The sequence below is a fragment of the Lissotriton vulgaris genome, chromosome 1_1 (assembly GCF_964263255.1).
Source record: "Lissotriton vulgaris chromosome 1_1, aLisVul1.2, whole genome shotgun sequence".
Classification (NCBI taxonomy): domain Eukaryota; kingdom Metazoa; phylum Chordata; class Amphibia; order Caudata; family Salamandridae; genus Lissotriton; species Lissotriton vulgaris.
The window spans coordinates 800264876-800288965 of NC_141685.1; the positions used below are offsets into that span (position 1 = coordinate 800264876).

Below are 24090 nucleotides of genomic sequence, written 5' to 3' on the forward strand. Positions count from 1 at the left end.
TGCAACAATTAATACAAAAAAATGATCCCCGCCTCATTATTCATTTGCGCATGCATGCGCGGACCTACAGAAATGCCCACGTCATCGCTCTTTTTTTTCTCCTTCCTTTTGGTCCTGCTGCACAGCATCTTTCCAATGCTACCTAACATTGCCGAATAGCATTGGCAAAGCCGATAGTCAGCATTTTGCCTCTCTGTCAGTGCTTGTTTTCTTACAGCTGCTGATGCAGCCTTATATGCTGCAAGTTGAAAACACACTGGCTCGTTCACTGGCTCGGAAAGAAGATCAATGAGCCAGCCAGCATGCCTTGTTGATGGTGACATGTAAAAGTCCTCCTCTTGGGAGCCACTGCTCAGAATGAGAAGAGTGAAAGGAGCCGAAACTAAGGCTTGAGCTGCGAGACTCGAGTGTCACAGCCTTTCCTGTCACGTGACCGGGGACGAAATTTACATACCCATAATGCCGAGTCACTTGTGCTTCCTGCTGTTGTTTAGTTTGAAACAACAAGTATTTTGCCAAAGTACCGCATTACAAGGCTTTTTACGGGTAGTTGAATTTCGAATGGTTATCAATGATGCCCGTTGTGAAGTAAATCACCCTGATATTGCGTGGAAAGTTGTTTCTTGGGTCCACAGTCAGCGAAAATTTAGTGTATACTCTGGTTTCTCTTCAAACCGAATAAATCTTTCGCCTTTTACTAAAGATTTCCGTGGAGAGGAACATTAAAGAGTTTCACTCAATTTTTGAAAGCCCTGCTTCTGCAGGGTTACCCTTATGTGGTAAAGAAAAGTACATGAATCATCAAGCTGACCATATAGTCTTTGCGGATTAGTTTAAGCTTTAGTTTAGTATTACTTTATCGTAGTTCGGATGAATGATTTTTACTGCGACGCGCTTAAATTATAATTTGTCACATGATATATAATAAGTACTCATGCCACTCAAACATCGCCCTATCTGAAAGACTTCACTGATGTGATATACGGCAAGCAACGCTATAGAACACCAGATAAGGAAGGATCAATTGGGAAATAAAACACATAACTGTTTCCAATCTGGGGTTTATTTCTGGATCGTCTCTCGCTTCTCCTGTCTCATTGAATATTGAAATATTATTGAAAACCCCTCTTTGACTCAAATTGTAAAAGTGCATTACAATATACATATTTAAAGAATGCCATTGCCTAGCCTCCTGCTTTAAATTTGGTGTATCAGGTTAAATCCCGCAGACTTAACCTGCGATGATCCTGGAGAAATGACGTAACCCGTGCCTTGAAAAAGCAAGCATTAGCAAAGGCAGTAAGTCGTACCTATGCGAGATCTAATATCTTTGTCTATGCTTTTCCTTAGCCAGGTACAGTAGCGCGTTACAAAAGAGGGGTTTTACCCATGCAGTCGCGCGGACCTGGGCGTTTAAGTGGTAAGTGTAGAGAGGGGTCCCCACAAGGAGAAAGTGTCATGTGTAACACACACTAACATTGACTAGCACAACCATTAATCAGGAGATATAAATCAAGTTAATGACGAGTATTGTCCTTTATTTTACAATACAGAATTATAGTCAATATAAAAAGGTTCATGTCTAATTAAGAGCCCCAAAGGGGGGAGGAAAGGAAAGGGAAGGGAAGGGAAGTGCTCAGGGCAGTGTCAAGTCAAAAAGAGATACACACACTCAAAACAGTTCACACATTGTAACAGTTTGCAATTCAAAATCAAAACAAATCTAATACAACAACCCAAATTTTGGGCATCCACTTGAAAGCTATTATAATGTGGACATTCAACGGACACATACACAATTGCAATTGATCAGGGGCATGTGCCGGAGGTCTAAGAAGAAAAGGCCGTCGACGTTTCGACCCCTAGCCGTAGGCTATGTTAAATCCTTATACGGGGTCTTCATCAGGACGTGTGCAGGAGAAGGGAAGGGGGATGGCAGGGGCAATTCTTTCTGTGAAAATTTAAAAACAAGAATCAGAGTAATGTATATAAAGTCGTCATCTTACTCGACATCATCACCAATATAATCAAGGAGTACAATATACCATGGGGTCTGGGCCAAGAACCGGCCTCCGAACATGGAATATGAGTGAGACCAGCCTGTTGTCAGGGTCAAACTCATCGGTATTCAATAAAACAGAGGGAAAATTAACCAATATAGAGCGGACTGTTCTGTCCTGCAAGGAAAATCAATGAGGTCAGGCTACATTTACAGCTAGACACATATCACTAAAACTTAATACACAGGTGAAGGGCGCTGTATGGTTTGGAACAAAAAGCGCCTTGAAGAAAAATAACGTGACAGATCACTCTAGGGATGAGGAGAGACCTCAAAAATAATTACAACTGATAAGCGCCAAGATTAATTGGCATACCTCTAAGTTGATTAGAGATCTTCAGCGGCAAATATATCAGACCCTCGGGTCACGTGCTGGACCTGTAGTTAAAAGGGTGCCACAGTACCCGAATCCTAAGTGAAGGAAAACGGTGGTTTAGAGGAAAGGGGACTTGCTAAACAAGGCTGATTAACACATACATTCAAGAGAGAAAGGGTCAAAGCCACTTACACATATTCGGAGGTTCTTCACTGACAAAGATCTACATGTGAAATAGCCATTTCCGTGTATGGCGGGTAGCGGCGATTAAATCAAGCACTCAGTTCTAGCACTGGAGTTTACAAAGTCGTCAGTGTGATAAAATCCTAGATAGAAAAAACGACTCCGTTAGGGACGTGTGATTTCACTGATACGAATGCAGAGGCTCATTTAACACATACATTCCGTTTTTTTAAAAACCTACACAGTTATTTACCGTTAAATTTTAGAAGGGCTAGGTAGCATGTACATACCAGAGAGAGGTTTCAAGGCCACTTCTGATTTAGTCGAAGGTGCGTCAGCATCATCAGAAAACACGCAAATTAATCGTAGATAACTACCGCGTTGGAGCTGTTGTTGACAAAATTGTCAATATGACCGTATCCTGAATGGGAAAACGGCTTGGTTAAGGAAGCGTGAATGGACCAATTAAGAATGCAGAGGCTGATTCATACATGAATGCTGAGATAGAGATTTACGAGCCACTTACATTTCGCTTGGCAGCTCGTCTGTTGTCAGCTCCGTGAACCAGCTACGCGAAGTTGGGGGCGGGGCTACTGACTCGCCACCTTATTTAAAAGGTTACTGACTCGAGCAGCTACGCGAAGTTGGAGGCGGGGCCACTACTCTACCAACCTTGGAAGGACATAGAAGAGTCACTCAACGGCACTAATTGCTCAGAAATTACGAGACCAACCCGCGAGGTTTGAAAGCGTGGTCGGAGCTACACCACCTCATAGGAAAAAGCAAGCTTAATGGGCAAAACTTAATGCAAAATGAGGGCACAGATAGTTAGATTATGAATCTAGAAAGTAATTTCATATCAATGGGAATAATAGTGATTACCAGTATTATCACAGGTCCATAAATAATACCCTCGAGCAACTCTCACACAGGAGGTTGTACGCGAGCCATCAGTGTGACACAATTAAAATGACAGTTTGCATATTATGTTGATCAAATATCATACACCAGTATTATCACGGGACTTAATGCAAAATGGGGGCACAAATGGTTAGATTATAAATGTCTTGAAAGTACTTCCATATCGATTGAAATAATAGTGAATACCAGAAATACCCTCGAGCAACTCTCACACAGGAGGTTGTACGCGAGACATCAATGTGACACAATTAAATTGACAGTTTACATGTTATTTTGATCAGATATCATACACCAGTATTATCACGGGACCATAAGTAATAACCTCGGCAACTCTCACACAGGAGGTTGTACTTTTTAATATTTATGAATCACCACTAAGATAAGCCTTAAAAGTCCCATAGAGTAGTGTGAAAGATTTAAAAAAAAGGATATGTTTATTTTATGTTTTACAAGACCTGGCAGTGAAAACTCCTCCTAGTCCTTTTCACTGTAACAAGGCTGATAGCCCCATTACCTAGTATGACATTTTTTAAAGAATTCCTTGCTGGGAATTCTGACCCCAGACACTGCGTGCCGCTGGGAGGTGGAAGCACGACGCATCGATAAGAAGTGTGTCGCCGCCGCAGCTGAAATCTTCGCATCGCCGGAGAAGCGAGCCTTCGCCGCATCTCCCTGGAAGCGTGTTTTCATCGAAGCTGCCTGCTGTCGCATCACGGGAGAAGCGTGACGCCATCGTGAGAGTCGCCATTGCATCACCGGAGAAGCGTGACGCAGGGCCTGTTGTGGCTCCAAAGTACAGAGTCGTCGCAAGGCTGCCAGGGCTTCATCGCCGCATCAAGGACGCCATCATCTTGCATCGCAACCGGATCGACGCATTCCTTCAAGGTGCCATCTTGCGCACCGCAACGGGCCCGGAGTCCAAGTATCTACGCATCACTTCTACACCGGTAAGGCTCACGACGAGTCCCCTACTCTGCGCAAGCATTGAGGCAGGACGCAACCGTTCCCCCGGATCACGGAACCGACACATCTCCCCTTTTGCGAGCCTTTTGTGTACTTTGCGTTACGCTTCCAGGTACTTTGCTGAGAACTTTGTCGCATTTAACAGCAACTTGAACTAAGCAACTTTAATAATCTTTTAAGTAATCTTAATCATAGTATTGTGGATGTTTGTCATTTGTGGTCTTGTATTAAGTCTATATAAAGAATACTTATTTTTATAAAACCTGTGTTGTCCATCTGTAGTGTTATCACTGTATTACTGTGTATATTCACAAATGCTTAACACACTGCCTCTGAGATAAGCCTGTCTGCTCGTGCCAAGCTACCAAGGGAGTGAGCAGGGGTTATCTAGGAGTGTAATCCCCTTATCTCGACTTAGAAGTAAGGATCCCTATTTCGACAAAGGTGAATACCATTGCCAACTAGAGACCCCCAGATCTAACAGTCATATACAAGCATAGGTATCTGAATCCCTCTACAGAGACTCGTAGTTGACCCAGAAGGTCTTGTGTCTCCAAGGTTCCCCCCCACTAAGTAAATACTGGATTTATACCAATCTATTTTATATCCTGTATGTTCAACATACTCTTTGAATATTTGCTGTATAAGGGGGAGTGTTGTGATTGGGTCTGTGACTTAAAGGAGAATGCCATCAGCATAAAGGTGGATCTGTTCATCTCTCAATTGCCCCCCAGTGTCTCTGAAGCCTCTGATGTCCAGATGTGTTCGAATCGTGCACGCCAATCGTTCCAATACTAAAGAGAACAGCAGGGGGAACAGCGGGCATCCCTGTCTGGTTCCCCTCTCCACCGGTAAGTCTGAAGACAGTGCTCGGTTCACTCGAACCCTAGCCTGTAGGGTTAATATAAACTAACTCCACCCAGGCCATGAAGGTGAGACCATATCCATCGGCAACCCATTGGGCCCGGGAGTTATCCCAGACTTTTGTTTGCCTATAGCATCCATAACCTCTGTTAGGGTGAGATCTGAGTCTAAGGCCTACCTATTTTAGTCAGGGAGAGTGGGGGTGTCAATGGTGTTAAGGTAACTGCCAATTTGAGGGTCTTCTACTAACTTCCTAGCTTTTTAGAAGTTTACATAATATCGTGCAAATACCTACGCAATATGTTTAGCTGTCATGCATGTCTCTCCTCTTTCCTATATCTCTACTATTAATCTTGTTTCCCTTTCTTTCTTACCCAGCCATGCTAATGACCTCTCTGCCCTGTCTCCAGTCTCATAGAGACGGTGATGTGTGGTCAGGATCTGGGCTTTTGCCTCCTGGCTAGCCAATGTTCAGTATTCTTTGCAAGTGATTGCTATTTGATGTTGTATCAGCTGATCAGCTGTCTTGCCTATTTGACCTTCAAGATCTAATAATTTTAGTTCCAGACCCTGATCTCCCTTGTCTCTTCCCTTTTCTTGTGTGCTATGATTTTTTTGTGCCCTGTCTTGATGTACCGTCTTGTATGCTTCCCATAAGGTGACCACCGAAGGTAAAGAGCGTTCGTATTCACGGAAGTACATCTCTGAGTCAGTTCGGATCTCTTTTGCTACTGAATGTCCCGTAGGTCCCAGACCTGGAGCCTCCATCCCTGGCGCTGTCCCAGCGATTCCCCTCCCACCGTCAACCAGAGAGGCGAGTGGTCCGATAGTCCTCTAGGTAGGTATTCTGCCCTGTCTACCCTTTTTATCTCTACTACCGGTGCAAAGAGGTAATCCAGTCTTGAGAATACTTTATGTGCTCCTGAGTAAAGGAGTGTGTACGTTGCAATGGGTGTTGTCTACGCTCCTGAGTAAAGGAGTGTGTACGTTGCAATGGGTGTTGTCTACGCCAGAGATCAGAGAGTTCTATGGTGTGCATTAAGTCGGCAAGTGGTGTCTTCCCATATGGTCCGGTGGTTGTACGGTCTGTCAGAAGGTTTACTACATCATTAAAGTCCCCTCCCCCCATTATGTGTGTTGAGGGTTCAGACTCTAGGAGTATCCTTGCCACTTTGCTGAGAGTTTGTTTTTGCAGTCTTGGGGGTGCTTAAACACTAATCAGGGTTAAATGTCTCCGACCCCAGGGTCTCTGTACTACGACATAAGTCCTGTTGGGGTCTATCCAGGTTTTATCAATGTGGAATGGAATTGTTTCCTTTACTAATATTGTGACCTCTCTAGCTCCAGATGTGAATCCAAGAGTGTTGTAAATGCCCCTTCCTAAAAAGGCACATTGTGTGCCTCTAACATGTCGATTCTTGCAGTACGATGATATCAGGTTTAAGCCTTCGGAAATATCTGGCCATCAGCCCTCTCTTCATTTTGCTCCCGAGACCGTTGACATTCCATGTCAGTACTGAGTATTTCCCCTCACCTGGCTAGTATGGCTAATGTCAATGTGGGGATTCAGCTCTGTCTTGTGTCGGATCCATTGACCCATCTTGTTGCGTTTGTTTTTAATGTCTCTCTTTCCCCTTCCTGGTGATCTAAATACCTTTCTTTGATAAGCCCAACGTTTCTAATCCCAAAGCAAACCCATCCACCCCACTCTGTCCCACCACCTACGCACTTTCCTCAACTGGTTAACATGACAACTGTGATGTAGGTCTAGTCTGAGAAGTCTGTGTCCCCGCACTCACCTGCCAGCAGTTCCATTCATCTCAATCTTCATTGCAGCCTTCCTGTTGTTGTTGTGGTGGTATCTCCATGGTGTTGTCTTCTGGTGTCAATTTTTCTATGTGTGTAATCTTTTGGGGGAGTGGGTGATCGCTATCTTTTCCTGCTGAGTGATCTTCGCATGGGTCTGAGGAGGGTGGCCCCGGGTTCTACAGTTTGAATCTCACGTGTTATCCTTCTTAGATCCTTGAATCAGAAGTCTTGTTCAGGTTCGCAGATCCGTACCCATGATCGAAAGTGCGTTAGAGCATCGCTACTTAAAACGTGGAGCATCATGCAGAATTCTGTGATGATATCAACCAGAGTGCGAAGGAACACATTAAACGGTTTGGGTGCCATGCAGGGTCGCTTTACGTTATCTGCAGCTCCCTAGGCTAGTGTAACTCCGACTTAATGTGTTGTGTTTTTCTGAGAAAAGTTGCTGCCTTCGGCGGATGATGTGTGTGCGTTGGAATATCGTTTCGATTCACAGAAAGCAGTGGGTATTGTTGCCCTCATCTATAAATGTGCAAATCACTTAAAGACCCTGGACGTATTAGCAGTTTTTTGTCACATGTCAAAAGCGTTAGAAAGCCCAACCTTATGTCCTGACTAGCGTTTGGAGATTAGACAGTACGTAATACATGAAAGCCTTCAAACTGTGTCTTATTACAGTCGAGTTGAGTCTCCAGTGACCTGTCATAAAGAAATGACGTAGCTGCCCAGATGTAATAAGTGATCACAGTTGCTTTGTGATGTCACAGTTCATTCTGCTTAAGCCAGCAGCAGCCAAGGCGAAGGGCTGGTTACAGAGCTGCGGTTTAACCAAAATTAGTGTTGGATTTTCCTCCTTGCGATCTTTATTTTCTAAGACGAACAGTGATCAGCAGAAAGAAGGTATTTATGGCAAGATAGTCATTCTTTGCTTGCTATGGATAATTACAGTTAAGATGCTATCCAACTTCATGTTCCTACTACACATGCTGAGCAAAAGCATTTTCTAAAAATCTAACTTAAACGTATTCAAATATTTTTTGCAACAAGTTACCAACTGCGCTTTTGTGTTTCATTTACTTTTATTTGTGTCGCCAGCCATGCTGTCCATTTCATATGAAAGAGCAAGGACGACTTCTAGGAACTAAACAGGTTATGGGAGGGGTAGTAGTGTGATTATGTTTTGTAAGCAGCAAAATACCCTCTGCCTTAGGATACTGCAAGTCACTTTTGAGGTCCATGACTTAATAGAAAGAGCTCTGCCTTTGTTTGGCCTCTTCTGTTTATGGTCATGTAAATCCACCTGGACTTCCAGTGTCCCTATACAGCACAGCAGAGGTCGCTTTATCTGTTTTGTTAATATAGCCAGCTCGTCTCTTTGTGCGTGGTACATGGAAACACCTAAGAGGGATGGCTGGTGTAATTAGACAGCCTCCTGAGATCATTGGCGTGCGGTTGTTACACAATGACGTAGATAATTGTCTCTATTCTGTTGCCACCTACCGTTTACCATGTGTAACGTAACTAGTGCACAAGTAAAGCGCCTCAAATCTTCCGGTTCGAGTTCGCGCTATATAAATCTGCAAAACAAAAAATGAGCCAGCCAGCATGCTTTGATGGTGGCAGTAAAAGTCCTCCTCTTGGGAGCCACCGAGCCTCCCACGAGCCTGCGCGAGGCTCCGAACGCTGCACCATTCAGAATGAGAAGAGTGAAAGGAGCCGACGCCAAGGCTTGCGCTGCGAGACTCGAGTGTCACAGCCTTTCCTGTCACGTGACCGGGGACGAAATTTGCATACCCATAATGCCGTGTCACTTGTGCGTCCTGCTGTTGGTTCGTTTGTGTCGACCAGTATCTTGGCAGCTTTCCGGATTGCAAGGCTTATCACGAGATTGTTGTATTTTTAAGGGTTGTCAATGATGAACTTCTGTAAGTAAATCACCCTAATATTCTGTGGAAAGTTGTTTCGTGGCTCCACAGTCAGAGACCGTTATAGTCATACTCTGGTTTCTCTTCAAACCGAATAAATCTTTCGCCTTTTACTAAAGATTTCCGTGGAGAGGAACATTAAAGAGTTTCACTCAATTTTTGTAAGCTCTGCTGCTGCAGGGTTACCCTTACTTAGTAAAACAAAGAAAAGCCAGGTAGCACTTTATCGTCACGTGTATTGTAATTACTGTCACTCATTAGTAGTACGGTGAAACGTGTTTTACTGCGATAGGGGCTCTTTGATATATTTTATTTATTTATTTTTGGTGCGTTGGGGATAAAAAGGAAGCGAATTACATGCCGGCCCTCCCTACTTTATTTTTTATATTAACCATTTTGCAACAATTAATACAAAAAAATGATCCCCGCCTCATTATTCATTTGCGCATGCATGCGCGGACCTACAGAAATGCCCACGTCATCGCTCTTTTTTTTCTCCTTCCTTTTGGTCCTGCTGCACAGCATCTTTCCAATGCTACCTAACATTGCCGAATAGCATTGGCAAAGCCGATAGTCAGCATTTTGCCTCTCTGTCAGTGCTTGTTTTCTTACAGCTGCTGATGCAGCCTTATATGCTGCAAGTTGAAAACACACTGGCTCGTTCACTGTCTCGGAAAGAAGATCAATGAGCCAGCCAGCATGCCTTGTTGATGGTGACATGTAAAAGTCCTCCTCTTGGGAGCCACTGCTCAGAATGAGAAGAGTGAAAGGAGCCGAAACTAAGGCTTGAGCTGCGAGACTCGAGTGTCCATACGTAGTAAAAGAAAGAAAAGCCAGGTAGCACTTTATCGTCACGTGTATTGTAATTACTGTCACTTATTAGTAGTACGGTGAAACGTGTTTTACTGCGATAGGGGCTCTTTGATATATTTTATTTATTTATTTTTGGTGTGTTGGGGATAAAAAGGAAGCGAATTACATGCCGGCCCTCCCTACTTTATTTTTTATATTAACCATTTTGCAACAATTAATACAAAAAAATGATCCCCGCCTCATTATTCATTTGCGCATGCATGCGCGGACCTACAGAAATGCCCACGTCATCGCTCTTTTTTTTCTCCTTCCTTTTGGTCCTGCTGCACAGCATCTTTCCAATGCTACCTAACATTGCCGAATAGCATTGGCAAAGCCGATAGTCAGCATTTTGCCTCTCTGTCAGTGCTTGTTTTCTTACAGCTGCTGATGCAGCCTTATATGCTGCAAGTTGAAAACACACTGGCTCGTTCACTGTCTCGGAAAGAAGATCAATGAGCCAGCCAGCATGCCTTGTTGATGGTGACATGTAAAAGTCCTCCTCTTGGGAGCCACTGCTCAGAATGAGAAGAGTGAAAGGAGCCGAAACTAAGGCTTGAGCTGCGAGACTCGAGTGTCACAGCCTTTCCTGTCACGTGACCGGGGACGAAATTTACATACCCATAATGCCGAGTCACTTGTGCTTCCTGCTGTTGTTTAGTTTGAAACAACAAGTATTTTGCCAAAGTACCGCATTACAAGGCTTTTTACGGGTAGTTGAATTTCGAATGGTTATCAATGATGCCCGTTGTGAAGTAAATCACCCTGATATTGCGTGAAAAGTTGTTTCTTGGGTCCACAGTCAGCGAAAATTTAGTGTATACTCTGGTTTCTCTTCAAACCGAATACATCTTTCGCCTTTTACTAAAGATTTCCGTGGAGAGGAACATTAAAGAGTTTCACTCAATTTTTGAAAGCCCTGCTTCTGCAGGGTTACCCTTATGTGGTAAAGAAAAGTACATGAATCATCAAGCTGACCATATAGTCTTTGCGGATTAGTTTAAGCTTTAGTTTAGTATTACTTTATCGTAGTTCGGATGAATGATTTTTACTGCGACGCGCTTAAATTATAATTTGTCACATGATATATAATAAGTACTCATGCCACTCAAACATCGCCCTATCTGAAAGACTTCACTGATGTGATATACGGCAAGCAACGCTATAGAACACCAGATAAGGAAGGATCAATTGGGAAATAAAACACATAACTGTTTCCAATCTGGGGTTTATTTCTGGATCGTCTCTCGCTTCTCCTGTCTCATTGAATATTGAAATATTATTGAAAACCCCTCTTTGACTCAAATTGTAAAAGTGCATTACAATATACATATTTAAAGAATGCCATTGCCTAGCCTCCTGCTTTAAATTTGGTGTATCAGGTTAAATCCCGCAGACTTAACCTGCGATGATCCTGGAGAAATGACGTAACCCGTGCCTTGAAAAAGCAAGCATTAGCAAAGGCAGTAAGTCGTACCTATGCGAGATCTAATATCTTTGTCTATGCTTTTCCTTAGCCAGGTACAGTAGCGCGTTACAAAAGAGGGGTTTTACCCATGCAGTCGCGGGGACCTGGGCGTTTGTGGTAAGTGTAGAGAGGGGTCCCCACAAGGAGAAAGTGTCATGTGTAACACACACTAACATTGACTAGCACAACCATTAATCAGGAGATATAAATCAAGTTAATGACGAGTATTGTCCTTTATTTTACAATACAGAATTATAGTCAATATAAAAAGGTTCATGTCTAATTAAGAGCCCAAAAGGGGGGAGGAAAGGAAAGGGAAGGGAAGGGAAGTGCTCAGGGCAGTGTCAAGTCAAAAAGAGATACACACACTCAAAACAGTTCACACATTGTAACAGTTTGCAATTCAAAATCAAAACAAATCTAATACAACAACCCAAATTTTGGGCATCCACTTGAAAGCTATTATAATGTGGACATTCAACGGACACATACACAATTGCAATTGATCAGGGGCATGTGCCGGAGGTCTAAGAAGAAAAGGCCGTCGACGTTTCGACCCCTAGCCGTAGGCTATGTTAAATCCTTATACGGGGTCTTCATCAGGACGTGTGCAGGAGAAGGGAAGGGGGATGGCAGGGGCAATTCTTTCTGTGAAAATTTAAAAACAAGAATCAGAGTAATGTATATAAAGTCGTCATCTTACTCGACATCATCACCAATATAATCAAGGAGTACAATATACCATGGGGTCTGGGCCAAGAACCGGCCTCCGAACATGGAATATGAGTGAGACCAGCCTGTTGTCAGGGTCAAACTCATCGGTATTCAATAAAACAGAGGGAAAATTAACCAATATAGAGCGGACTGTTCTGTCCTGCAAGGAAAATCAATGAGGTCAGGCTACATTTACAGCTAGACACATATCACTAAAACTTAATACACAGGTGAAGGGCGCTGTATGGTTTGGAACAAAAAGCGCCTTGAAGAAAAATAACGTGACAGATCACTCTAGGGATGAGGAGAGACCTCAAAAATAATTACAACTGATAAGCGCCAAGATTAATTGGCATACCTCTAAGTTGATTAGAGATCTTCAGCGGCAAATATATCAGACCCTCGGGTCACGTGCTGGACCTGTAGTTAAAAGGGTGCCACAGTACCCGAATCCTAAGTGAAGGAAAACGGTGGTTTAGAGGAAAGGGGACTTGCTAAACAAGGCTGATTAACACATACATTCAAGAGAGAAAGGGTCAAAGCCACTTACACATATTCGGAGGTTCTTCACTGACAAAGATCTACACGTGAAATAGCCATTTCCGTGTATGGCGGGTAGCGGCGATTAAATCAAGCACTCAGTTCTAGCACTGGAGTTTACAAAGTCGTCAGTGTGATAAAATCCTAGATAGAAAAAACGACTCCGTTAGGGACGTGTGATTTCACTGATACGAATGCAGAGGCTCATTTAACACATACATTCCGTTTTTTTAAAAACCTACACAGTTATTTACCGTTAAATTTTAGAAGGGCTAGGTAGCGTGTACATACCAGAGAGAGGTTTCAAGGCCACTTCTGATTTAGTCGAAGGTGCGTCAGCATCATCAGAAAACACGCAAATTAATCGTAGATAACTACCGCGTTGGAGCTGTTGTTGACAAAATTGTCAATATGACCGTATCCTGAATGGGAAAACGGCTTGGTTAAGGAAGCGTGAATGGACCAATTAAGAATGCAGAGGCTGATTCATACATGAATGCTGAGATAGAGATTTACGAGCCACTTACATTTCGCTTGGCAGCTCGTCTGTTGTCAGCTCCGTGAACCAGCTACGCGAAGTTGGGGGCGGGGCTACTGACTCGCCACCTTATTTAAAAGGTTACTGACTCGAGCAGCTACGCGAAGTTGGAGGCGGGGCCACTACTCTACCAACCTTGGAAGGACATAGAAGAGTCACTCAACGGCACTAATTGCTCAGAAATTACGAGACCAACCCGCGAGGTTTGAAAGCGTGGTCGGAGCTACACCACCTCATAGGAAAAAGCAAGCTTAATGGGCAAAACTTAATGCAAAATGAGGGCACAGATAGTTAGATTATGAATCTAGAAAGTAATTTCATATCAATGGGAATAATAGTGATTACCAGTATTATCACAGGTCCATAAATAATACCCTCGAGCAACTCTCACACAGGAGGTTGTACGCGAGCCATCAGTGTGACACAATTAAAATGACAGTTTGCATATTATGTTGATCAAATATCATACACCAGTATTATCACGGGACTTAATGCAAAATGGGGGCACAAATGGTTAGATTATAAATGTCTTGAAAGTACTTCCATATCGATTGAAATAATAGTGAATACCAGAAATACCCTCGAGCAACTCTCACACAGGAGGTTGTACGCGAGACATCAATGTGACACAATTAAATTGACAGTTTACATGTTATTTTGATCAGATATCATACACCAGTATTATCACGGGACCATAAGTAATAACCGCGGCAACTCTCACACAGGAGGTTGTACTTTTTAATATTTATGAATCACCACTAAGATAAGCCTTAAAAGTCCCATAGAGTAGTGTGAAAGATTTAAAAAAAAAGGATATGTTTATTTTATGTTTTACAAGACCTGGCAGTGAAAACTCCTCCTAGTCCTTTTCATTGTAACAAGGCTGATAGCCCCATTACCTAGTATGACATTTTTTAAAGAATATTTTTATTGGTACTTATTTCACATAGAGATATACAATACCACAGGAGATGCACATTGTATATTCGCAAGCCTGCTGGTCAAACAGTGGTGATAGACATACAGATTAGAGCCCACTTGATTGTCATCATACAGTTCCCTAGTATCTGAAATTCCCAGTTACCGATCGAAGGGAGGGAGTTTCCCTGGCCCCATTTGCTCTCTTATCTAGTGGTTCATGGGTATGACTCATCTGTCACCTCTCCCATTTCCAACCCATAGTGTCTCATTAAAGCTTACCAAATTTTAGTGAATTTCTTGGGGCATCCTCTGGCATTTTAGGTTACCTGTTCGGCAGCCATATACAGCTCCATGCTCGCCCTCTACTCGCCGACCGTAAGAAGGCCCGGAACACCCCATTTCTTTGCTATGTCTCTTTTAGCAACTACTAGGTCCAAGTTGCATAATATGAGTTTGGGACGGGGGAGGCCTATATCTGAGGGAGTTCCCTGTAGAATGTATGTGGGTCCATGGGTAATTGTGTCTCTACAACATTGTTCAGCTCTGTTATTATCTGTAACCAGTATTTTTTAAAGAGGTGGCAGTCCAGAGTGTATGTATATAGGTGCCTCTTTCCGTCATACACTGTAGACAAATCTGTTTCTGCTCTTCCCATTACATGTAAGCATGCCCTATCGAAATATGCCCTATGCAGGATCTTACATTGAATCCGGCGTAGTCATAGCTTAATGGCTACCTTTAGCGCTGCCTCCCAGTCAATGTCTTCTAAAACTCCAGTTGTAATTTCCCATTTGGATCTAAGTGTTGTCAAACTATCTGGGATGTTTTTAATCAGGGTTTTTATATATCCACGAGACAGCCTTTTCTGGTATTTCCTCTTGTAAAAGCCTTCCCTCTAGTGGCGCGAATTCAAGAATACCGGAAATATCTAGCTTTTCGGCCTTTCATGCATGTTTTAGCTGGAGGTATTTATATCTCTGGGTGTTACTTAGATGGTATTCTTGCTGAAGCGAACTAAATTAGATATAGGAAATTTTCTCTAGGAGGTCTCCCATTTTAGAAATCCCAATTGTGTGCCATTGCCGGAAGCCCTGAAGTTTGCTGATTTCTGGTAGTCTCATTCCCTCCCATAGTGGGATTTCTCACGTGTTTCTTTTGTCCCATTTCATTTGTTCCACGCCTTTCCATGCCTCAATTGTTCTCTGAAATGTAGGTAATAGTTGTTGCAGGCCCTTACCCCTGTAAATGTAGTGAAGGTATATGTGTGTCTGAAATTGAATTCTTTCTAGGGCATAGGTAAGATGGTCTCCTGGCATATGTCCCCATTCATTGATCATGACTAATGTGCCGCCCTATAATAAGAATGCGGAGATCGATCCTTCCATTGTGTCGATTGTGCTGTAGTGTCTGACGTGCCACTCTCGGATGTCCCCCATCTCATAGCAGATCATTGACTATTGCTTTAAAGATTGAGCCCGGTATTTTACTGAATGTGTTCTGCATAATATATAGAAATTTTGTGAGCGAATCATTTTATAAGTGGCTGCTCTATCTGGCAGCATTAGGGGAAGTATCCTCCACCTTTCGACGTCTTCACGGAATTCTGTGAGTATCCGTCTGATGTGGTTAAGACTGGTTGTGTTATTAATGGTCATTGTTAGACCTGACATCATTGGCGTGAGTCTCCCTTCCATTTTTGATGGATTGGCTCCTCTGTTTTGATATGTTTTTTCTGGATTTATGCTTTGGGCACTGTGCCACTGCTAATCAGTGCCACAGTGCAAGTGCTCCCTATGTTAAATTGATGTACTAATTGGATTCCGTGATTGCGCTATTTGATTTATCTGTCAGCCCCTAGTATAGTGCACCATGTGTGCCCAGGGCTTGTAAATCAAATGCTGCTGGTGGGCTTGCAGCACTGGTTGTGCCACTCAGAGAAGCATCTTGTAAAGTGTGTCTCAGGCCTGCCATTGCAAGGCCTATGTGCAGTCTAACACTGCCATGTCGACTTGGCCAAGTGCACCCACTTGCCAGTCCCTAAATCTTCCCTTTGCTTCATATTAGACACCCCTATGGTAGGCCCAAGGGCAGGGTGCATTGTAAGTATAAGGTAGGACATGCTCTGATGTGTGTAGCATGTGCTAATAGTGAATTACAGCCATTTTCATTTTTCACTGTTGAAGGCTACTTGTTCTCCATAGGCCAGAATGGGCAGTTAGATTATTACGTTCTTATAATCCTAACTGACTCGGGGAACATGGTAGAAATTCGAGTTTAGTATTCCTGAACCCAGAATAATAAAATACATCTTTTAGTAAAGTTGGTTTTAATATTCTGTGTTTGAAAATACCACTTTTAGAAAGTAGGTCTTTTCTTGCCTAACTATCCAGGCCTGCCTCTGCTGGGTTGTGTATTCCTTGTCTGGGTTTGTGAGTGACAGGCCTGGGTGATTCCAGGAGACAGGCTGGGGCAGCGCGGTGGTGTATAGAGAGATCTGCATCTAGATGGGAGGGAGGAGTTGCACCTGGGACCTCAATAGGGCTGGACCTTCCCTCTACAATGCTGGCTCCACCCCCTGTGGCTTGTCTGATGTCTCTGCCCTGCACTGTGAAAGGAGAGAAGGAATCTTGTCTACAGAGTGCTCCAGAGCTGTATCTTCCCTCTCCTGTGCTTGCTCCACCTCCTGTGGGTCGGCTGATGTCTCTACCCTGCACAGTGAAAGGAAGAAGAGAGTCACGTAAATAAAGTGCTCAGGAACTGGTTTGGACTAGGCAGAGGCCTCTCTGCCTTCAGAGAACAAAGGATTTTGGGGTATAAATATTGGGACACTGATCCCAAGAAATTATATCACTTCTGGAACAAGAAACCTTTCTGCCAAGGAGAAGAACCAAGGAAGCTGCAGGAGTTTGACTGACCCTCTGCCAGTGTGCTGTTTGCTCGGTTGGCCTGCAGTGGTTGCTTCATTGCCAAGGGAAAGGAAAAGCAACTTTGTAAGGACTTTCATCTACAGAATGTTCTCCAAGGGCTTGAACTGTGCTTGCCTCCTGCTGAAGTCTCGGGGACAAAAGACTTCACCTCCAGCTCCCCCTGAATTTCCTTGCTGGGAATTCTGACTCCAGACACTTGCGTGCCGCTGGGAGCTGGAAGCACGACGCATCGATAAGAAGTGTGTCGCCTCCGCAGCTGAAATCTTCGCATCGCCAGAGAAGCGAGCCTTCGCCGCATCTCCCTGGAAGCGTGTTTTCATCGAAGCTGCCTGCTGTCGCATCACGGGAGAAGCGTGACGCCATCGTGAGAGTCGCCATTGCATCACCGGAGAAGCGTGACGCAGGGCCTGTTGTGGCTCCAAAGTACAGAGTTGTCGCAAGGCTGCCAGGGCTTCATCGCATCGCCGCATCAAGGACGCCATCATCTCGCATCGCAACCGGATCGTCGCATTCCTTCAAGGTGCCATCTTGCGCACCGCAACGGGCCCGGAGTCCGAGTATCTACGCATCACCTCTGCACCGGTAAGGCTCACGACGAGTCCCCTACTCTGCGCAAGCATTGAGGCAGGACGCAACCGTTCCCCCGGATCACGAAACCGACACATCTCCCGTTTTGCGAGCCTTTTGTGTACTTTGCATTACGCTTCCAGGTACTTTGTTGAGAACTTTGTCGCATTTAACAGCAACTTGAACTAAGCAACTTTAATAATCTTTTAAGTAATCTTAATCATAGTATTGTGGATGTTTGTCATTTGTGGTCTTGTATTAAGTCTATATAAAGAATACTTATTTTTTATAAAACCTGTGTTGTGTCCATCTGTAGTGTTATCACTGTATTACTGTGTATATTCACAAATGCTTAACACACTGCCTCTGAGATAAGCCTGTCTGCTCGTGCCAAGCTACCAAGGGAGTGAGCAGGGGTTATCTAGGAGTGTAATCCCCTTATCTTGACTCGGAAGTAAGGATCCCTATTTCGACAAAGGCGAATACCATTGCCAACTAGAGACCCCCAGATCTAACAGTCATATACGAGCATAGGTATCTGAATCCCTCTACAGAGACTCGTAGTTGACCCAGAAGGTCTTGTGTCTCCAAGGTTCCCCCCCACTAAGTAAATACTGGATTTATACCAATTTATTTTAATATCCTGTATGTTCAACATACTCTTTGAATATTTGCTGTATAAGGGGAGTGTTGTGATTGGGTCTGTGACTTAAAGGAGAATGCCATCAGCATAAAGGTAGATCTGTTCATCTCTCAATTGCCCCCCAGTGTCTCTGAAGCCTCTGATGTCCGGATGTGTTCGAATCATGCACGCCAATCGTTCCAATACTAAAGAGAACAGCAGGGGGAACAGCGGGCATCCCTGTCTGGTTCCCCTCTCCACCGGTAAGTCTGAAGACAGTGCTCCGTTCACTCGAACCCTAGCCTGTAGGGTTAATATATACCAACTCCACCCAGGCCATGAAGGTGAGACCATATCCATTGGCAACCCATTGGGCCCGGGAGTTATCCCAGACTTTTGTTTGCCTATAGCATCCATAACCTCTGTTAGGGTGAGATCTGAGTCTAAGGCCTACCTATTTTAGTCAGGGAGAGTGGGGGTGTCAATGGTGTTAAGGTAACTGCCAATTTGAGGGTCTTCTACTAACTTCCTAGCTTTTTAGAAGTTTACATAATATCGTGCAAATACCTACGCAATATGTTTAGCTGTCATGCATGTCTCTCCTCTTTCCTATATCTCTACTATTAATCTTGTTTCCCTTTCTTTCTTACCCAGCCATGCTAATGACCTCTCTGCCCTGTCTCTAGTCTCATAGAGACAGTGATGTGTGGTCAGGATCTGGGCTTTTGCCTCCTGGCTAGCCAATGTTCAGTATTCTTTGCAAGTGATTGCTATTTGATGTTGTATCAGCGGATCAGCTGTCTTGCCTATTTGACCTTCAAGATCTAATAATTTTAGTTCCAGACCCTGATCTCCCTTGTCTCTTTCCTTTTCTTGTGTGTTATGATTTTTTTGTGCCCTGTCTTGATGTACCGTCTTGTATGCTTCCCATAAGGTGACCACCGAAAGGTAAAGAGTGTTCGTATTCACGGAAGTACATCTCTGAGTCAGTTTGGATCTCTTTTGCTACTGAATGTCCCGTAGGTCCCAGGCCTGGAGCCTCCATCCCTGGCGCTGTCCCAGCGATTCCCCTCCCACCGTCAACCAGAGAGGCGAGTGGTCCGATAGTCCTCTAGGTAGGTATTCTGCCCTGTCTACCCTTTTTATCTCTACTACCGGTGCAAAGAGGTAATCCAGTCTCGAGAATACTTTATGTGCTCCTGAGTAAAGGAGTGTGTACTTTGCAATGGGTGTTGTCTACACCAGAGATCAGAGAGTTCTATGGTGTGCATAAAGTCGGCAAGTGGTGTCTTCCCATATGGTCCGGTGGTTGTACGGTCTGTCAGAAGGTTTACTACATTATTAAAGTCCCCTCCCCCCCATTATGTGTGTTGAGGGTTCAGACTCTAGGAGTATCCTTGCCACTTTGCCGAGAGTTTGTTTTTGCAGTCTTGGGGGTGCTTAAACTCTAATCAGGGTTAAATGTCTCCGACCCCAGAGTCTCTGTACTACGACATAAGTCCTGTTGGGGTCTATCCAGGTTTTATCAATGTGGAATGGAATTGTTTCCTTTACTAATATTGTGACCTCTCTAGCTCCAGATGTGAATCCAAGAGTGTTGTAAACGCCCCTTCCTAAAAAGGCACATTGTGTGCCTCTAACATGTCGATTCTTGCAGTACGATGATATCAGGTTTAAGCCTTCGGAAATATCTGGCCATCAGCCCTCTCTTCATTTTGCTCCCGAGACCGTTGACATTCCATGTCAGTACTGAGTATTTCCCCTCACCTGGCTATTATGGCTAATGTCAATGTGGGGATTCAGCTCTGTCTTGTGTCGGATCCATTGACCCATCTTGTTGCGTTTGTTTTTAATGTCTCTCTTTCCCCTTCCTGGTGATCTAAATAACTTTCTTTGATAAGCCCAACGTTTCTAATCCCAAAGCAAACCCATCCACCCCACTCTGTCCCACCACCTACGCACTTTCCTCAACTGGTTAACATGACAACTGTGATGTAGGTCTAGTCTGAGAAGTCTGTGTCCCCGCACTCACCTGCCAGCAGTTCCATTCATCTCAATCTTCATTGCAGCCTTCCTGTTGTTGTTGTGGTGGTATCTCCATGGTGTTGTCTTCTGGTGTCAATTTTTCTATGTGTGTAATCTTTTGGGGGAGTGGGTGATCGCTATCTTTTCCTGCTGAGTGATCTTCTTCGCATGGGTCTGAGGAGGGTGGCCCCGGGTTCTACAGTTGGTTTGAATCTCACGTGTTATCCTTCTTAGATCCTTGAATCAGAAGTCTTGTTCTGGTTCGCAGATCCGTACCCATGATCTAACTGCGTTAGAGCATCGCTACTTAAAACGTAGAGCATCATGCAGAATTCTGTGATGATATCAACCAGAGTGCGAAGGAACACATTAAACGGTTTGGGTGCCATGCAGGGTCGCTTTACGTTATCTGCAGCTCCCTAGGCTAGTGTAACTCCGACTTAATGTGTTGTGTTTTTCTGAGAAAAGTTGCTGCCTTCGGCGGATGATGTGTGTGCGTTGGAATATCGTTTCGATTCACAGAAAGCAGTGGGTATTGTTGCCCTCATCTATAAATGTGCAAATCACTTAAAGACCCTGGACGTATTAGCAGTTTTTTGTCACATGTCAAAAGCGTTAGAAAGCCCAACCTTATGTCCTGACTAGCGTTTGGAGATTAGACAGTACGTAATACATGAAAGCCTTCAAACTGTGTCTTATTACAGTCGAGTTGAGTCTCCAGTGACATGTCATAAAGAAATGACGTAGCTGCCCAGATGTAATAAGTGATCACAGTTGCTTTGTGATGTCACAGTTCATTCTGCTTAAGCCTGCAGCAGCCAAGGCGAATGGCTGGTTACAGAGCTGCGGTTTAACCAAAATTAGTGTTGGATTTTCATCCTTGCGATCTTTATTTTCTAAGACGAACAGTGATCAGCAGAAAGAAGGTATTTATGGCAAGATAGTCATTCTTTGCTTGCTATGGATAATTACAGTTAAGATGCTATCCAACTTCATGTTCCTACACATGCTGAGCAAAAGCATTTTCTAAAAATCTAACTTAAACGTATTCAAATATTTTTTGCAACAAGTTACCAACTGCGCTTTTGTGTTTCATTTACTTTTATTTGTGTCGCCAGCCATGCTGTCCATTTCATATGAAAGAGCAAGGACGACTTCTAGGAACTAAACAGGTTATGGGAGGGGTAGTAGTGTGATTATGTTTTGTAAGCAGCAAAATACCCTCTGCCTTAGGATACTGCAAGTCACTTTTGAGGTCCATGACTTAATAGAAAGAGCTCTGCCTTTGTTTGGCCTCTTCTGTTTATGGTCATGTAAATACACCTGGACTTCCAGTGTCCCTGTACAGCACAGCAGCGGTCGCTTTATCTGTTTTGTTAATATAGCCAGCTCGTCTCTTTGTGCGTGGTACATGGAAACACCTAAGAGGGATGGCTGGTGTAATTAGACAGCCTCCTGAGATCATTGGCGTGCGGTTGTTACACAATGACGTAGATAATTGTCTCTATTCTGTTGCCACCTACCGTTTACCATGTGTAACGTAACTAGTGCACAAGTAAAGCGCCTCAAATCTTCCGGTTCGAGTTCGCGCTATATAAATCTGCAAAACAAAAAATGAGCCAGCCAGCATGCTTTGATGGTGGCAGTAAAAGTCCTCCTCTTGGGAGCCACCGAGCCTCCCACGAGCCTGCGCGAGGCTCCGAACGCTGCACCATTCAGAATGAGAAGAGTGAAAGGAGCCGACGCCAAGGCTTGAGCTGCGAGACTCGAGTGTCACAGCCTTTCCTGTCACGTGACCGGGGACGAAATTTACATACCCATAATGCCGTGTCACTTGTGCGTCCTGCTGTTGGTTCGTTTGTGTCGACCAGTATCTTGGCTGCTTTCCGGATTGCAAGGCTTATCACGAGATTGTTGTATTTTTAAGGGTTGTCAATGATGAACTTCTGTAAGTAAATCACCCTAATATTCTGTGGAAAGTTGTTTCGTGGCTCCACAGTCAGAGACCGTTTTAGTCATACTCTGGTTTCTCTTCAAACCGAATAAATCTTTCGCCTTTTACTAAAGATTTCCGTGGAGAGGAACATTAAAGAGTTTCACTCAATTTTTGTAAGCCCTGCTGCTGCAGGGTTACCCTTACTTAGTAAAACAAAGAAAAGCCAGGTAGCACTTTATCGTCACGTGTATTGTAATTACTGTCACTCATTAGTAGTACGGTGAAACGTGTTTTACTGCGATAGGGGCTCTTTGATATATTTTATTTATTTATTTTTGGTGCGTTGGGGAAAAAAAGGAAGCGAATTACATGCCGGCCCTTCCTACTTTATTTTTTATATTAACCATTTTGCAACAATTAATACAAAAAAATGATCCCCGCCTCATTATTCATTTGCACATGCATGCGCGGACCTACAGAAATGCCCACGTCATCGCTCTTTTTTTTCCCTTCCTTTTGGTCCTGCTGCACAGCATCTTTCCAATGCTACCTAACATTGCCGAAAAGCATTGGCAAAGCCGATAGTCAGCATTTTGCCTCTCTGTCAGTGCTTGTTTTCTTACAGCTGCTGATGCAGCCTTATATGCTGCAAGTTGAAAACACACTGGCTCGTTCACTGTCTCGGAAAGAAGATCAATGAGCCAGCCAGCATGCCTTGTTGATGGTGACATGTAAAAGTCCTCCTCTTGGGAGCCACTGCTCAGAATGAGAAGAGTGAAAGGAGCCGAAACTAAGGCTTGAGCTGCGAGACTCGAGTGTCACAGCCTTTCCTGTCACGTGACCGGGGACGAAATTTACATACCCATAATGCCGAGTCACTTGTGCTTCCTGCTGTTGTTTAGTTTGAAACAACAAGTATTTTGCCAAAGTACCGCATTACAAGGCTTTTTACGGGTAGTTGAATTTCGAATGGTTATCAATGATGCCCGTTGTGAAGTAAATCACCCTGATATTGCGTGGAAAGTTGTTTCTTGGGTCCACAGTCAGCGAAAATTTAGTGTATACTCTGGTTTCTCTTCATACCGAATAAATCTTTCGCCTTTTACTAAAGATTTCCGTGGAGAGGAACATTAAAGAGTTTCACTCAATTTTTGAAAGCCCTGCTTCTGCAGGGTTACCCTTATGTGGTAAAGAAAAGTACATGAATCATCAAGCTGACCATATAGTCTTTGCAGATTAGTTTAAGCTTTAGTTTAGTATTACTTTATCGTAGTTCGGATGAATGATTTTTACTGCGACGCGCTTAAATTATAATTTGTCACATGATATATAATAAGTACTCATGCCACTCAAACATCGCCCTATCTGAAAGACTTCACTGATGTGATATACGGCAAGCAACGCTATAGAACACCAGATAAGGAAGGATCAATTGGGAAATAAAACACATAACTGTTTCCAATCTGGGGTTTATTTCTGGATCGTCTCTCGCTTCTCCTGTCTCATTGAATATTGAAATATTATTGAAAACCCCTCTTTGACTCAAATTGTAAAAGTGCATTACAATATACATATTTAAAGAATGCCATTGCCTAGCCTCCTGCTTTAAATTTGGTGTATCAGGTTAAATCCCGCAGACTTAACCTGCGATGATCCTGGAGAAATGACGTAACCCGTGCCTTGAAAAAGCAAGCATTAGCAAAGGCAGTAAGTCGTACCTATGCGAGATCTAATATCTTTGTCTATGCTTTTCCTTAGCCAGGTACAGTAGCGCGTTACAAAAGAGGGGTTTTACCCATGCAGTCGCGGGGACCTGGGCGTTTAAGTGGTAAGTGTAGAGAGGGGTCCCCACAAGGAGAAAGTGTCATGTGTAACACACACTAACATTGACTAGCACAACCATTAATCAGGAGATATAAATCAAGTTAATGACGAGT

General features: G+C 43.7%; 1 protein-coding gene and 5 non-coding genes across 6 annotated transcripts in view; all 6 read left to right on the forward strand.

The window, feature by feature from the left end:
• COP1 (COP1 E3 ubiquitin ligase) overlaps nt 1-24090 on the forward strand; it is a 917107-nt gene that overhangs the window by 105019 nt on the left and 787998 nt on the right. The gene's annotated exons all lie outside the window — the stretch shown is intronic.
• On the forward strand, nt 654-768 carry LOC147747858 (U5 spliceosomal RNA). The gene has a single exon (XR_015300422.1). It is a non-coding gene; the product is annotated as a U5 spliceosomal RNA (small nuclear RNA).
• LOC147747859 (U5 spliceosomal RNA) lies at nt 9113-9227 on the forward strand. Its single transcript, XR_015300444.1, has one exon. It is a non-coding gene; the product is annotated as a U5 spliceosomal RNA (small nuclear RNA).
• LOC147747860 (U5 spliceosomal RNA) lies at nt 10716-10830 on the forward strand. Its single transcript, XR_015300446.1, has one exon. It is a non-coding gene; the product is annotated as a U5 spliceosomal RNA (small nuclear RNA).
• LOC147747861 (U5 spliceosomal RNA) lies at nt 22235-22349 on the forward strand. The gene has a single exon (XR_015300438.1). It is a non-coding gene; the product is annotated as a U5 spliceosomal RNA (small nuclear RNA).
• On the forward strand, nt 23215-23329 carry LOC147747862 (U5 spliceosomal RNA). Its single transcript, XR_015300415.1, has one exon. It is a non-coding gene; the product is annotated as a U5 spliceosomal RNA (small nuclear RNA).